We start from the raw sequence: 12,282 nt of genomic DNA, 5'->3' as shown, positions 1-12,282 counted from the left end.
ATGAATCATTTTACCCAAACTCATTGGGTAAAATGTTATGTGTGATAGTACCTATTCAAAAAGTACATTGACTTCAAGAATCCGGCAAGGCTGTTCCAAGTGCACCATGCCACACACACATGCATCACTGATTAAAGTGTGTTCAACTCTGCAGATGTCCTTAGATTGTCTGTGCATGTGATCCAGACATACCAATCTTTAACTGAATCTGGTAGAATCAAGTATCAAAGGGGCTTTGAACAGGCAAGTATAGAGAGCTCTTCACTTTGACTCCAAAATATCAATGTGGGGTTGTGTAGCCAATAGCTATAAAGCACATTTGAGTAGAAATGTCTGTAGTTAGAGACGCAATGTTCTTTGATTTCCTTTCAAAAATAGCTACAGTCTCTGAAGGTTCAGATACCTGACCCACTTTACCCAAAATTCAGCATTCTCCTTATGTGCATTCCAATCAGGAATCTTCAATTCTGCTCCTTTTTTAATTTATTACTAAGTAGATTTTTCTAAATCTTGTTATTTCTATTATTACTGACAATTTGATTGAAGCTGTTTAACAATAACCTGGAGCACCCAGTAAAACACATACATCAGTGCTCTAGGTTTGAACCCTGTGCAGAGACCAATCAACTTTATCAGTAAGTGTTGCTAACGCAGTTTTAGAACTGAAATTAGTTCATTATCAATTTAAATTGGTCAGGTCCCCCTCGTGCATTCATTTAAATATCATCTGATCTTGGCTTTGTTTCAGGCCAATCTATTAGTGTACTTTCTTTTTGCTGTTTTAGTTCCAGCAGTCCATCTCCTTAATTTGGTAATTATAAATTGAAACTTAAGACATCCTTTCATGAGAAATGTAACTCACGTTCCTGTCTGGTGTTTACATTAAAATCAACACAGCAAGGTGCCAAACTCTGGATTAGATACTTCATTGGTGAAGTTTCTATATCGGGTGTTTTAGAACTTCTACTGTGTCTTGTGTAGAACTAAGGTAGCTCAGTTAATTGTACTGGCTTGCAATGCTTTGTGCACATGTAATGGTAGGACCATTTGGGCTTAGTCAACTATTTAGGATATTATCCAAGTAGAATCTGCATGTGGACAATACTTTTTCTTAAATATCCCATTTCTCCTCAATCATTGAAATGAGTAACTTCACTGGTTGTCTCAATGACTTTTGCTGCTGCATATTCTACTAGTGGGGGATGTTGATGGAAAAGAACAGTTCGATCAAGCAGACACAGCATGGATTCGTGAAGGGAAAGTCGTGTTTGACAAATTTACTGGATTTTTATGAAGATGTGACTAGTGCGGAAGACAGAGGGAAACCAGTAGATGTGGTGTTTTTAGATTTCCAGAAGACATTCAATAAGGTGCCTCACAAAAGGTTGCTGCAGAAGGTTAGGGTACACGGAGTTGGGGGTAAAGTGTTAGCGTGGATTGAGGATTGGCTATCTAACAGGAGCAGAGAGTTGGAATAAATGGGTGCTTTTCTGGTTGGCAGTTGGTGACTAGTGGAATGCCGCAGGGATTGGTGCTGGGGTCTTAACTGTTTACCAAATACATAGACGATCTGGAGGAGGGGGCTGAGTGTAGGGTAACAAAATTTGCTGATGACACAAAGATGAGTCGAAAAGTGAATTGTGTGGAGGACGCGGAAAGTCTGCAGAGAGATCTGGGTAGGCTGAGTGAGTGGGCGAGGACCTGGCAGATGGAGTATAACGTTAACAAATGTGAGGTTATCCACTTTAGAAGAAGTAATAGTAGGATGGAATATTATTTAAATGGTGAAAAGTTACAGCATGCTACTGTGCAGAGGGACCTGGGGGTCCTTGTGCATGAATCGCAAAAACTCAGCCTGCAGGTGCAGCAGGTGATCAAGAAGGTGAATGGAATGTTGGCCTTTAGTGCAAAAGGAATACAATATAAAAGCAGGGAGGTCTTGCTGCAACTGTACAAGGCATTGCTGAGGCCGCAACTGGAGTACTGTGTGTAGTGTTGGTCCCCTTCTTTGCGTAAGGATATATTGGCCTTGGAGGGAGTACAGAGAAGGTTCACCAAGCTGATACAGGAGATGAGGGGGTTAGCTTATGAAGAGAGATTGAATAGACTGGGCCTGTACTCGTTGGCGTTCAGAAGGCTGAGGGGGGGATCTTATAGAGACATATAAGATAATGAAGGGGCTAGATAGGGTACACCTAGAGAGGTTCTTTCCACTTAGAAAGGAAACCAGAACTAGAGGGCACAGCCTCAAAATAAGAGGGGGCAGTTTAGAACAGAGCTGAGGAGGAATTTCTTTTCTCAGGGGGTGGTGAATCTTTGGAATTCTCTGCCCATTGAAGTGGTGGAGGCTACCTCGTTGAATATGTTTAAGTAACGGGTAGATAGATTTCTGATAGATAAGGGAATTAAGGGTTATGGGGAGCAGGCGGGAAAGCGGAACTGAGCCACTTCAGATCAGCCATGATCTTATGGAATGGCGGGGCAGGCTCGAAGGGCTAGATGGCCTACTCCTGCTCCTATTTCTTATGTATGCTGAACTTCAGTGTAAGTCCCTTTTGGTTTCCCATTCCCTTTTTTTGGATATCTCAGTTCTTCTTGCTGCTACAACTGATGAGATGGCCACGTGTCTATGCCAAGCTGTCTGAGATTCTGGCCATTTTACCCAAAAAGCTTGTTCATTATGAGGCTAATCCTAGAACGTGTGGATGCTTCCAGGAATGAAGACCATTATTTTCATTAGCAGCTCAGCTGTCATCCTCTAAACAAGTGCATGTCTGAACTTGCAATCCCAATTTACCAAAATCACTTACTATTTATTCTGTTAGAAAGAATTCTAATCCAGATGTAGCAGCAAAGAGTGGAATTGCATCCAGGAATAATGCTTTTCCTCCTTATTCATGCTTTCAATGTTCAACACTCTAATTATCGGCAATCCATTTTCCAGTTTCACATCAAGGCACGAATATGTTAGAAAAGTAGTGTTTGTTGTTTAATTTAGCTTCACTTGCAGAAAGAATCATTAGATGGATTTCAGTACAAATTGGTTATTTTGCACAAGCAATCTGTAAGAAATCCTAATTAAAACATAACATTTCTTGGCAAATTACTTACACATTTATCAGGACTCAGCTGGCTGAGTTCTGCTATCTGCATGTGTTTCTTTTTGACTATTAAAAGAAAACAAGCACATTCTTTATGATTCTATTATTTATTCAGTGGACTAATCATAGGAGGTGAGTGTACAACTATGCTCAAATTGTCCTTGTCACATTTCAAAGCTTTTTAAAATGTTCTGTCGTGACTGCAACCAGTAGACCACTTTTACTGAGGCTCTTCAACACCCACACTCAGAGATTCAAGGTTGTTTGCCAAAGCAACCAATACAATCATGCTTACAAGATGAAATTTTAAATTGAATTTACAACGATGAAGAAAATGGAAACAGGAGGAGGCCAATCAGCCAGTGAAGCCAGAGTTTAGCAGTAAATAGCAGGAAGGGGGCTAATATTCCCATCCCTAATTACTGTCCAAGGAATCCTATTGGATCTATATGATTATGGATGTGCATGCTAGATCAGGACAGAATTGTGCTGGCTATATCCAATGGTCACAATTATCAACAGGTGTCCTCCAACAGGTGTCAGTCACCAGCTAGGTATTCCTACCTTCTTCCAGCCCACTTCTCTACCAATCCTAAACAAAATGCTCCGTCAAGTCATTGGCAGGTTCTCTTTTCCCAACTGGCTAGCCTATGACACTCATTTGTCAGAAGCTATGCACCTGCTTAACCATTTCTGTTTCTCCAGTAAACCCTTTAATTCTCTTCTACATCCATCAAGTCCAAGGCACAAATTTATGTGTGCCTAGCACACAAATGGTTTAAGCACACAGCATTAAATCTGGCAGGACTAAGTACTGCCGGATATCCTAGTCATCTAAAAAAAAGCACCTACAATCATTCTGGAAACGAAAGACAATTCCAGGCACCTTTACTATCCACCTGAAACACTCTCCTTGCCTCCTCATTCCCACAAGGGCTGAGAAGCTCAGCAATTTTGTTCTCACTAAGATTGAGACCATCAGTTCAGCTGCTTTTACTGTTTCCTTCCTTGTTTCAGAAACAAACTGGCTCCCCTGTGTCCCAGTCATGATCCTGCATCTATCCCAGATTCACACCCTTGTTCTTTCTCAAATCTTATATAATCTTTGGTCAAAGTTTTCCCAGTGGGTTTGCAGGGGGCATTGTGTGTTGGCAGGTACTTGTACAATTCCAGGGTCGCCTTTGTACTTCCTGAAGAATCGAGAAGCAGATGAAATGAATGGTGGAGAAGGCTCAAATGCCCGAATAGCCTACTTCCGTTTCTACTTTCTATGTTTCTTTGACACTAATTTATGGTGAATGGTTGGAAAAAAAAACAAAGCTGACATGAAGAAAAGCTTTTATTGTAACAAATGGTTAAGATTCTTCCTGTCCACTCATGACTTGGAAGTTTACATTGAGTGGGCAAAGCCTACGGTCAAACTGAGGCCCTTAGGTGGTGAATTATTGGCTACTTAAGGGCTGCTTCCTATTTGGCCTCAATCTTGATGAGTTTAGGAAGAGTGGGGAGGGAAGCCTGGCAAGGTTGTGTTGCTCAGGCCTTAGAGTAGAAAGGGGGGGGTTGCCTCTCTCAAGGGTCGCCATTCCATATCTGGTGCCTTCCTCCCAAGGATCTGCTGCTTGCACTGCTGCTCTTTTCATACCCCTAGCCTCCCTATTAAGAATCCACCTCCCCCCAGACCTCATCTCCCCTCTTCTGGGACTTGGAACCTGGGGACTTAGTCCCATCTCGTCCCACTTCTCCCTGTACCTTGGCATTTTTTTCTCCAGACAATTATCTAATACATTTTTGAAAACCGCAATTATATCTGTCTCCAGCACACTCTTAGGCAGAGATCCAGATCTTAACCATTTGTTACGATAAAAGCTTTTCTTCATGTCAGCTTTGTTTTTTTTTCACTATTCACCTTAAATTAGTGTCAAAGAAACATAGAAAGTAGAAACGGAAGTAGGCCATTCAGGCATTTGAGCCTTCTCCACCATTCATTTCATCTGCTTCTCGATTCTTCCACCAACAACAACAGTTTCTCCCTATCTTCTCAATTCAGATCTGATTCTGAATATATCTATCAAGTCTTTTCTTTTAAAGATAACAATCCCAGCCTCTCCAATGTGTCCATGCAACCAATGTCCCTCATCCCGGGGGAACCATTCCCGTAAATCCTTTCTACAGCTTATCTAAAGCCTTCACATCCTTTCTAAAATGTGGATTCAATGGTCTAGTTGAGGCTGGTGCAATGTTTTATAAAGATTTACCATGACTTCCTTGCTTTTGTAACTTTACATTTATCAACCTCAGGATCCCAAGCAGCTTGGGACATTTTTCTACTTTGGCCTTGCTATGTAAGTGGGAATTTTCGATGTTTTAATTTCAATTCACTAAAGTCTCTTCCATTTCAGACATCATTCAAATACAAACGTGGAAGCTGAGAGTTGAATTCTATTCAGGAATAATATTTGACTGATATCCTGTATGTGTCTATTATTTATTCAATGGACTAGTTGTGGAAATGGAAAGCTTGGCCAGTGTCCCTTTCATAAAACCAATGGTACGGTTCCTACTGCTATTCCAACAAGACAATCAAAACTCAAAAATTAATTTGCTGAACCAGCTGTAGCAGCAGAGGGGTTGTAATTGTGATGCCCCATGTAGTTGAGTGGTCTGCTAGGGCCCACTAAGGAATAATGAATGACCACTTCGGCACAGGACTGGCCCAAAAAATAGGCAAATGCAACTATCATAAATAGAAATGTCAACGTTTCAAACATTATTTTATCCTGTTAGTTGTAAAATGAGTTTGTTGTGAAAGATAGTCAGTCAATGATGCAATTTATCTTAACTGTGGTTCTCCACAATGCCCTACCCCCACTTAAGCGTAGGAGTTAATACATGGTCAAGCAACTAAAAATAAACATGCGTTTTGAAAAATAAATCCAAATGGGTTTGGTGCTAAGCAGGCAGGAAAGTCCGATTTGCCTCAGGAAACATGTTTGCTTGCCTCCAAATTTTAACAGCAAAACGTTTGTTACACTTCATAAAGGTAAACTAAGTTGAAGAAAGAAGTTAAGGATATAACAGTCAAACCTTGTGCTGTCACATTTCCTATGTTCACATGACTGCTGGAAGGAGACTTCCTACCTTCCCCAACCAGCAGCTCACATTAAAGACTATTTTTTAAAATCAGGGGTGAGCAATACTTGTTTCAAACTTAATTACTTAACCAATTTCCCTGCAAACCAAAGCAGAGGAATGTGTCATCCATTCTTGATATCAAAATAATCTTAAGGTACAGCTAAAGCAGGAGGTTGTGTGTCTTAAAGTTATTAACACAGGTCATAGGAGGTTGATCAGTTAGATACTTAATACGAAAGTTAAACACAATTAAATTCTAAGTAAATTACAATCGAGTGATTGTGGGTTTAAAACATACTGTTTACAACTGTGTACCAATCATACAGAGAAGATAAAAAAATTCTTTTGACACTTAAATCTTTTTTGTTAAAATATTTTTCAGTCATCTTTTAAAACACACAGGCCACAAATACAGGCAATCAAGGTGCTGTCAATAATTACATGCTTTTTACTAAAAGGAAGAGAATAAATTGACTTGTTTCTGATACTGTGCCCTCCCAGAATTGTGAATGCTGCAATCGACATGATACAAATAGGATAGAAAATGTTGTTTATTACTTTGTAATATGTAGGATTATTTAGCTTGCCTTGATTTTCAAATGTTTAAAGCTTCTGCCTATAACATGACCTCAAATGTTTGAAACTGGAGCCACCAGCTGAACTGCTAGAGAATGTAAAAAAGAAATTCAGAGTTGCTGCTTCTGATAGCTATCCACTGACCCCTGCTGGAAAGTGCACGTCAGGTTTAGGGACAGAATTGCTCTTGCTTGTGATTGACTGACACACACACACACAATGATAATTTCAGTAAGGTGCTGAAAGGCTACTGGCCTGTGGATCCAGTGTCGTTGTAGATGAAAAATGTAATTTCTTTGGCAGGCTTATTGACTTCCTCCTTTGCCCAGTAATTGAGGGACAAATGGGATAGATGTACTAGACTCTTCACTCTAGTATCTTTCCTCATTCTAAGGAAGTCATAAGCCATTGCCTGATTTTTTTTCCTGATATTGGTTATCAGACCTGTGCACTGCCACCAATGCCTGTCTGGGGAAATAACTAATACATGGTACTGATGTTTTAAATTCTATTACATTCATTCATGTATTCCAGCAATTTACTTTGCATGAATAGAAATAAGCTGTGTAGTTAACATTTAGGGCAATTCTGTCACAGCATTCCCTTTGTTACCACTTCTTCATCACTAAACACTGAGCCCTTAACTGTTCTCCTGTGGTTATCTGTGCAAAATTCCTCAGCGACACCAGTTAGCAGCTTATTTTCCAGAGTCAGCTGCAGTTTCCTGAGGTAAGTGGGCAGAGTGCCTAAAACAAACGCAAACCTGACCACTCATGGGCTTTTGTTCACCCATTTATTACCCATGTATTTACATTAGAGTGCTACAGGATAAACAAAGCCCTATGCACCTCCTCAAGAGGCACTGAGAACAGCTCTCAACATGGATTTCCCATGACCAATACCAAAGGCGTTGGAAGATGGAGGGTGTCCTTTTTCCCTTTGTTCCTCCATACACTGGGAAGAACAACAGAGTTGCAAATAAAACAGTACCATTGTATAAGAACTGTATTCAACAAGCACCTTTCAGGTAGAAAAGCATCCTAAGGAACACAAAGAAAATGAATGTTGAACCAAAAGAAGAAGAAACTACAATGGGTGATCAAACCTTGGTCTGTGTGACAAAACTGGCAAAGGAAGCTGAATTCTCAGGGGCCCCAAATTTTGGGTCTTGAGGCAAGAGGCCCTGAAAATACTGGTGTCAGGGTTGGGGGTGCGGGGGGGGGGAGGTGTTGTCAATTTCCCGCTGCGTTTCTTGGCATTGCCGATCATAACCAGGGTGGGGGAAGGTGTGACAAATCTCCCATCCTCTTTCCAACTGAGGGTGATTAAACCTTTTGTTTTGGTTTTTATTCCAATTCAATCCAATCAAATCCAATTTAGAGTCTGAACAAGTTGAGACATTCCTGATCCAAGCTTACAAGACAGGGCTCTCACCTCCTGTCTTGGGCTTGAGCTACATGATCCAAGCTGATTGGAGTAGGTGTAGCTCCTCCTCCAAGGCTTGATCTAATTTGCATATTCCCCAAAAGGCCAAGATGCTGCTTTTAAAAATTGATTCAAATGAAGCTAAAATGTAACCTAATGACTTCAACCAAGTACAGCATGTCAATACTACACTTGATCTTAGCCAAAAGGCTGAGAAGCAATTAAACTGTTTAAACAACTCATTAAGGGTTTATCAAAGTTTAAACTTTTAAAAATGTGCATAGATTACCCCTGCCTTCTGTGGTGACTCACTTAGTAAGGCTGGTCTTAAAGTAAGGGTTACATTATTTGAACAACCAATCAACACCTTGTGTGAGGAATTTCTAAGGGAGGAGTTTTTCTAGTTAGAGTATCCTATGGACTAGCTTGAATCTTGCAACCTTGTAAATAAAGTTCATTATTCAATGTGAGTACATCTTCATATCTGGCAACAAGGATAAAGGATCCTGGTACTGCCTCTAGTCTCATACCTGTAAGTATCGCATTTTAAGTGAATACTGAATGAAAAAGGACTCACTAAATGTCTCTCTTTGACTCCTCCACTGAGAACTACAATCAACGCATCAAGTAGCTTGGATTTTGTTCCTAGGCAAACAAAATGGGAGAATTGCTTTGCCTCCTCCCCTGAGTGTCTGTATAAGTCAGACCTACAATCTTATTCATGGTCTCACCACCCAAACGTGCCTGACTCCGAATCATTCAGTGAACTCGTGGATTTAGTGAAGGGTAATTTTCAACCCAAACCATCAGTCAAATTCAAGGATTCAAATTTAATTTGAGGGTGAGAGTCCCAGGTGAAGTGATCCTGATTTGCATTATTTAACTAAAACAATTATTGGACATTGTGATTTTGGAGCAATCCTAAATGACATGCTGTGGGATTGGTTAGTTTATGTCATGAGCAATGAGACCATACAGTGTCAATTGCTAGCAGAAGCTGACATAAATTTCAAATGGGCATAACGCTGGCTATGGAAAGCAAAGATTTACAGGAACTGCAGAATGCACAAAATGATATACCAATTAGGGAGGGAACATGGAATCAGCTGTGGCACCAAAACCGCCAAAGTCACGGAACAAAAAGATATAAAATCATACAATGCAGAAAGAGGCCCTTCAGCTCATTGAGTCTGCACTAACACATGAGAAACATCTGACTTCCCACCTAATCCCATTTACCAGCACTTTGTCTCTGCTATACCAAGGCTGTGGGCTATCAGACAATGGTGAATTGTTACCAATGTGGAGGTAACCACACTCCTAAATCAGAAAAAGATGGTAATACCGTCACAAAAGAGGATATTTGATAAAACAGTGCAAAGCTAAGTAAGTTAAAACTGCCATGTAATAAGATGTTACAAGTACACAACGTTAAAGTGATTGACATCATTGATTCTGATATTTCACTCTGTTTAATATTAAAGCACTCAAGCCAGGCCCTCTTACTGTAACTCTCATTGTAAATGGGAAACCTTGAAGTTTGGAAGTGGATATAGGCACCTCAGCACTGTGACGGGAGAATCCAACATTGAAATGGAGAGCACTTCCACCAAGCTGAAGACATACATAGAACAAGCAATGAAAGTAAAAGGCATAACAATAGTACCTGTGAGCTATGGGCAGGAGTCTGCCCAGCTCCTGGTAATAATAGTGATAGATGAAGAACCAAGCCTCCTGGGCCATTGTTGGTGTAATGAAATCAATTTGGATGGGTTCAAGTTTCAGGCAAGGGGACTGCCAGAATTGTTAAGGAAATACGACAATGTTTTCCACGATGAATTAGGCAAAATCAAAGGCTTGCAATTTACGTTGATCTGAATTCTTCAGGGCAAGACCAACACCATATGCTTTACTAGAAATAGGGGATACTGAGTTCAGCAGAATTAAGCATCATCCAGCTGGTTCAGTATTCAGAATGGGAACACCCATCAAAGGTAGGGAATAGAGGGATATGGGCCACTTTGAGACAAAAGGTCATTAGTTTAGAAAGGTGGACCAAAGGGCCTATTTTCTGTGCTGTATTGCTCTTTTAAAAAGCTAGCACTGAGGGCAGCACTTGTTGGTGCTCTTAGGAGGTAGTTCCAAATTTCTACTCTGCTGAATTTCTTACCGTCCCTACAAAGTCCTGGCATGAATGCTTCCCTGCAAGAAGTTAAAGACAGTTGTCCCTCTGTTGCACTTTTTAGTGATCATTACGAGATAGCATTAATACAAGCAGATCAGCTAGGATAGCAATTTTCAAACATTTTCACTTCTGAGGCCCCTCCTTCCAAGTTATTAAAATTCCACAAACTCTTGTAAGCCAGCATGTTTCCACAATTAAATGTACACAGGTATATTATTTCTGTTTTACTTACTTGTGGAACTTGTGAGTGAGTGTACAATGTCCCGCATCAGCGGGGATTCCATCTATACTCTCACACCAATTCTCCACTTTGCATCAACAGGCTCTGAGGTCCATCTCACTCCTCTCCCAGTATAATCGCACTGTGCTTCTCTGGCATTGAGTGGCTGAAAGCTAACAATCATTTTGCTCAGAGTTTTGTTAGCACATGCCTGACGGTTCAATAACCTGCCATTTTACCATGTAGACTGGACATGGGGAGGGAGCTGCAGGATCTCAGAGATGGGCATGTTTCGCCTCTCCAACTGCTGCTGCTCCCTGGATCCTGACACCAGGATTTTAATGCAACTTTTGTCCTCTTGTTCTCTCTCACACTGTGTATCAATCTGCCCACTGTTCAGGTTTATCTGGAGCGAGTTCATCCGGCCAGGTTCAGAAAAATAAAATAAATCTCAATTATTCTTGGCTAAACATTGAAACTGTCTTGTGGACCCTAAAAGGCCTGAAGACACTGGCTGAAAGCACATCAGGAAGAGACAAGCAGAGAAACATAAAGTAATTTGTCTTCAAATTTTTTTTTCCAAAGTGCAACATGACTGAAAGATGGGAAATCTACCAAGTAGCTTTAACTTTATCTGCCAACAGATGAAAAAAGTCTATTGCTTTAGGGTGTTGATACTCTTCTATTACCATTAGGTATGTTTGGCAGAAATAAAACAGAATGAACATCTGTGTGCACCAGAAAGGAAAAGTCCTGATCTTCTTAAAATATGAAATTGAATCCGAATTAAACAGTATCAGCAACAATTCACCTTACATGAAAAAATCACAAGTGCAGACATGATGTGGGAGCTTTCTTTCACACGGAGCGTATTCTGTCTGCAGTCCTGTGTGTCCACTTCATAAACAGACAATGGTATCCAGACCTCCCAACATTCTGTCAGATATAATTTGTTACATGCGCACCATGTTACCTGAAAACATACTTGCCTGCTATCAAAACACATTCCGTGCCGTGTCCTGACTGAGTCATTCCTCTGCAAAGGGTTGATTAACCCAGCAGGAAAGGCAGGACTTGGCTGCTCCCTATGTTACTCCACAGCAGAGAAGTGACTGTGGATCTGCTGTCAACCTGCTAGATTTTACCCAGGAAACTGCTGTCAAAACCGTCGCAGCAACTTCACAAAAGAACAACTTCAGGTCTTTGCATCAAGTAGATATTGTTGTATACAATGGGTGTATGACAATGTATAAATCCTATTTTAAAATCCTGATTGCAATCATATCAAATACCAAGGTAGATTTGATATAATAGTCTTTTCATCACTGAGGATTCCTATCTAAATTTTAATGAATAAATCCCAAAATATTATCAATTTTTAAATTTTTAGTGCATAAAGGGGCAATGACAAGAGCCTCAAACAGCACAGATTCTATCACAAAGTTGCTTTGTTTATCAATAAGAAGAAACAATAACTTCAATTTCTTTACAGTCCTTAACATAGGAAAGTATCCCATGGCATTTCACTAAAGCAGAGTTCCAAAAACTGGATTCTCAGCCTAAAAAGATGATATTAAAAGGTAGACAAAAGCTTGGTCAAAGAGGTGTGCTTGAAGAATGTTCTTTCAGGAGATGGGGGTCAC

The 12,282-nt window shown here is 40.4% G+C and overlaps 1 protein-coding gene and 1 non-coding gene across 6 annotated transcripts in view; both read right to left on the bottom strand.

Moving 5' to 3' along the window:
- The window catches only part of sdccag8 (SHH signaling and ciliogenesis regulator sdccag8), a 327,951-nt gene that overhangs the window by 19,844 nt on the left and 295,825 nt on the right, over window positions 1-12,282 (bottom strand). The gene's annotated exons all lie outside the window — the stretch shown is intronic.
- Window positions 8,265-8,456, bottom strand: LOC145351278 (U2 spliceosomal RNA). Its single transcript, XR_013888381.1, has one exon. It is a non-coding gene; the product is annotated as a U2 spliceosomal RNA (small nuclear RNA).

Source organism: Carcharhinus amblyrhynchos, chromosome 12, assembly GCF_965287045.1.
Source record: "Carcharhinus amblyrhynchos chromosome 12, sCarAmb.v2.hapA, whole genome shotgun sequence".
Lineage (NCBI taxonomy): Eukaryota > Metazoa > Chordata > Chondrichthyes > Carcharhiniformes > Carcharhinidae > Carcharhinus > Carcharhinus amblyrhynchos.
Note: the sequence above shows the minus strand (reverse complement) of the source record. Positions and strands in the feature narration are given on the sequence as shown.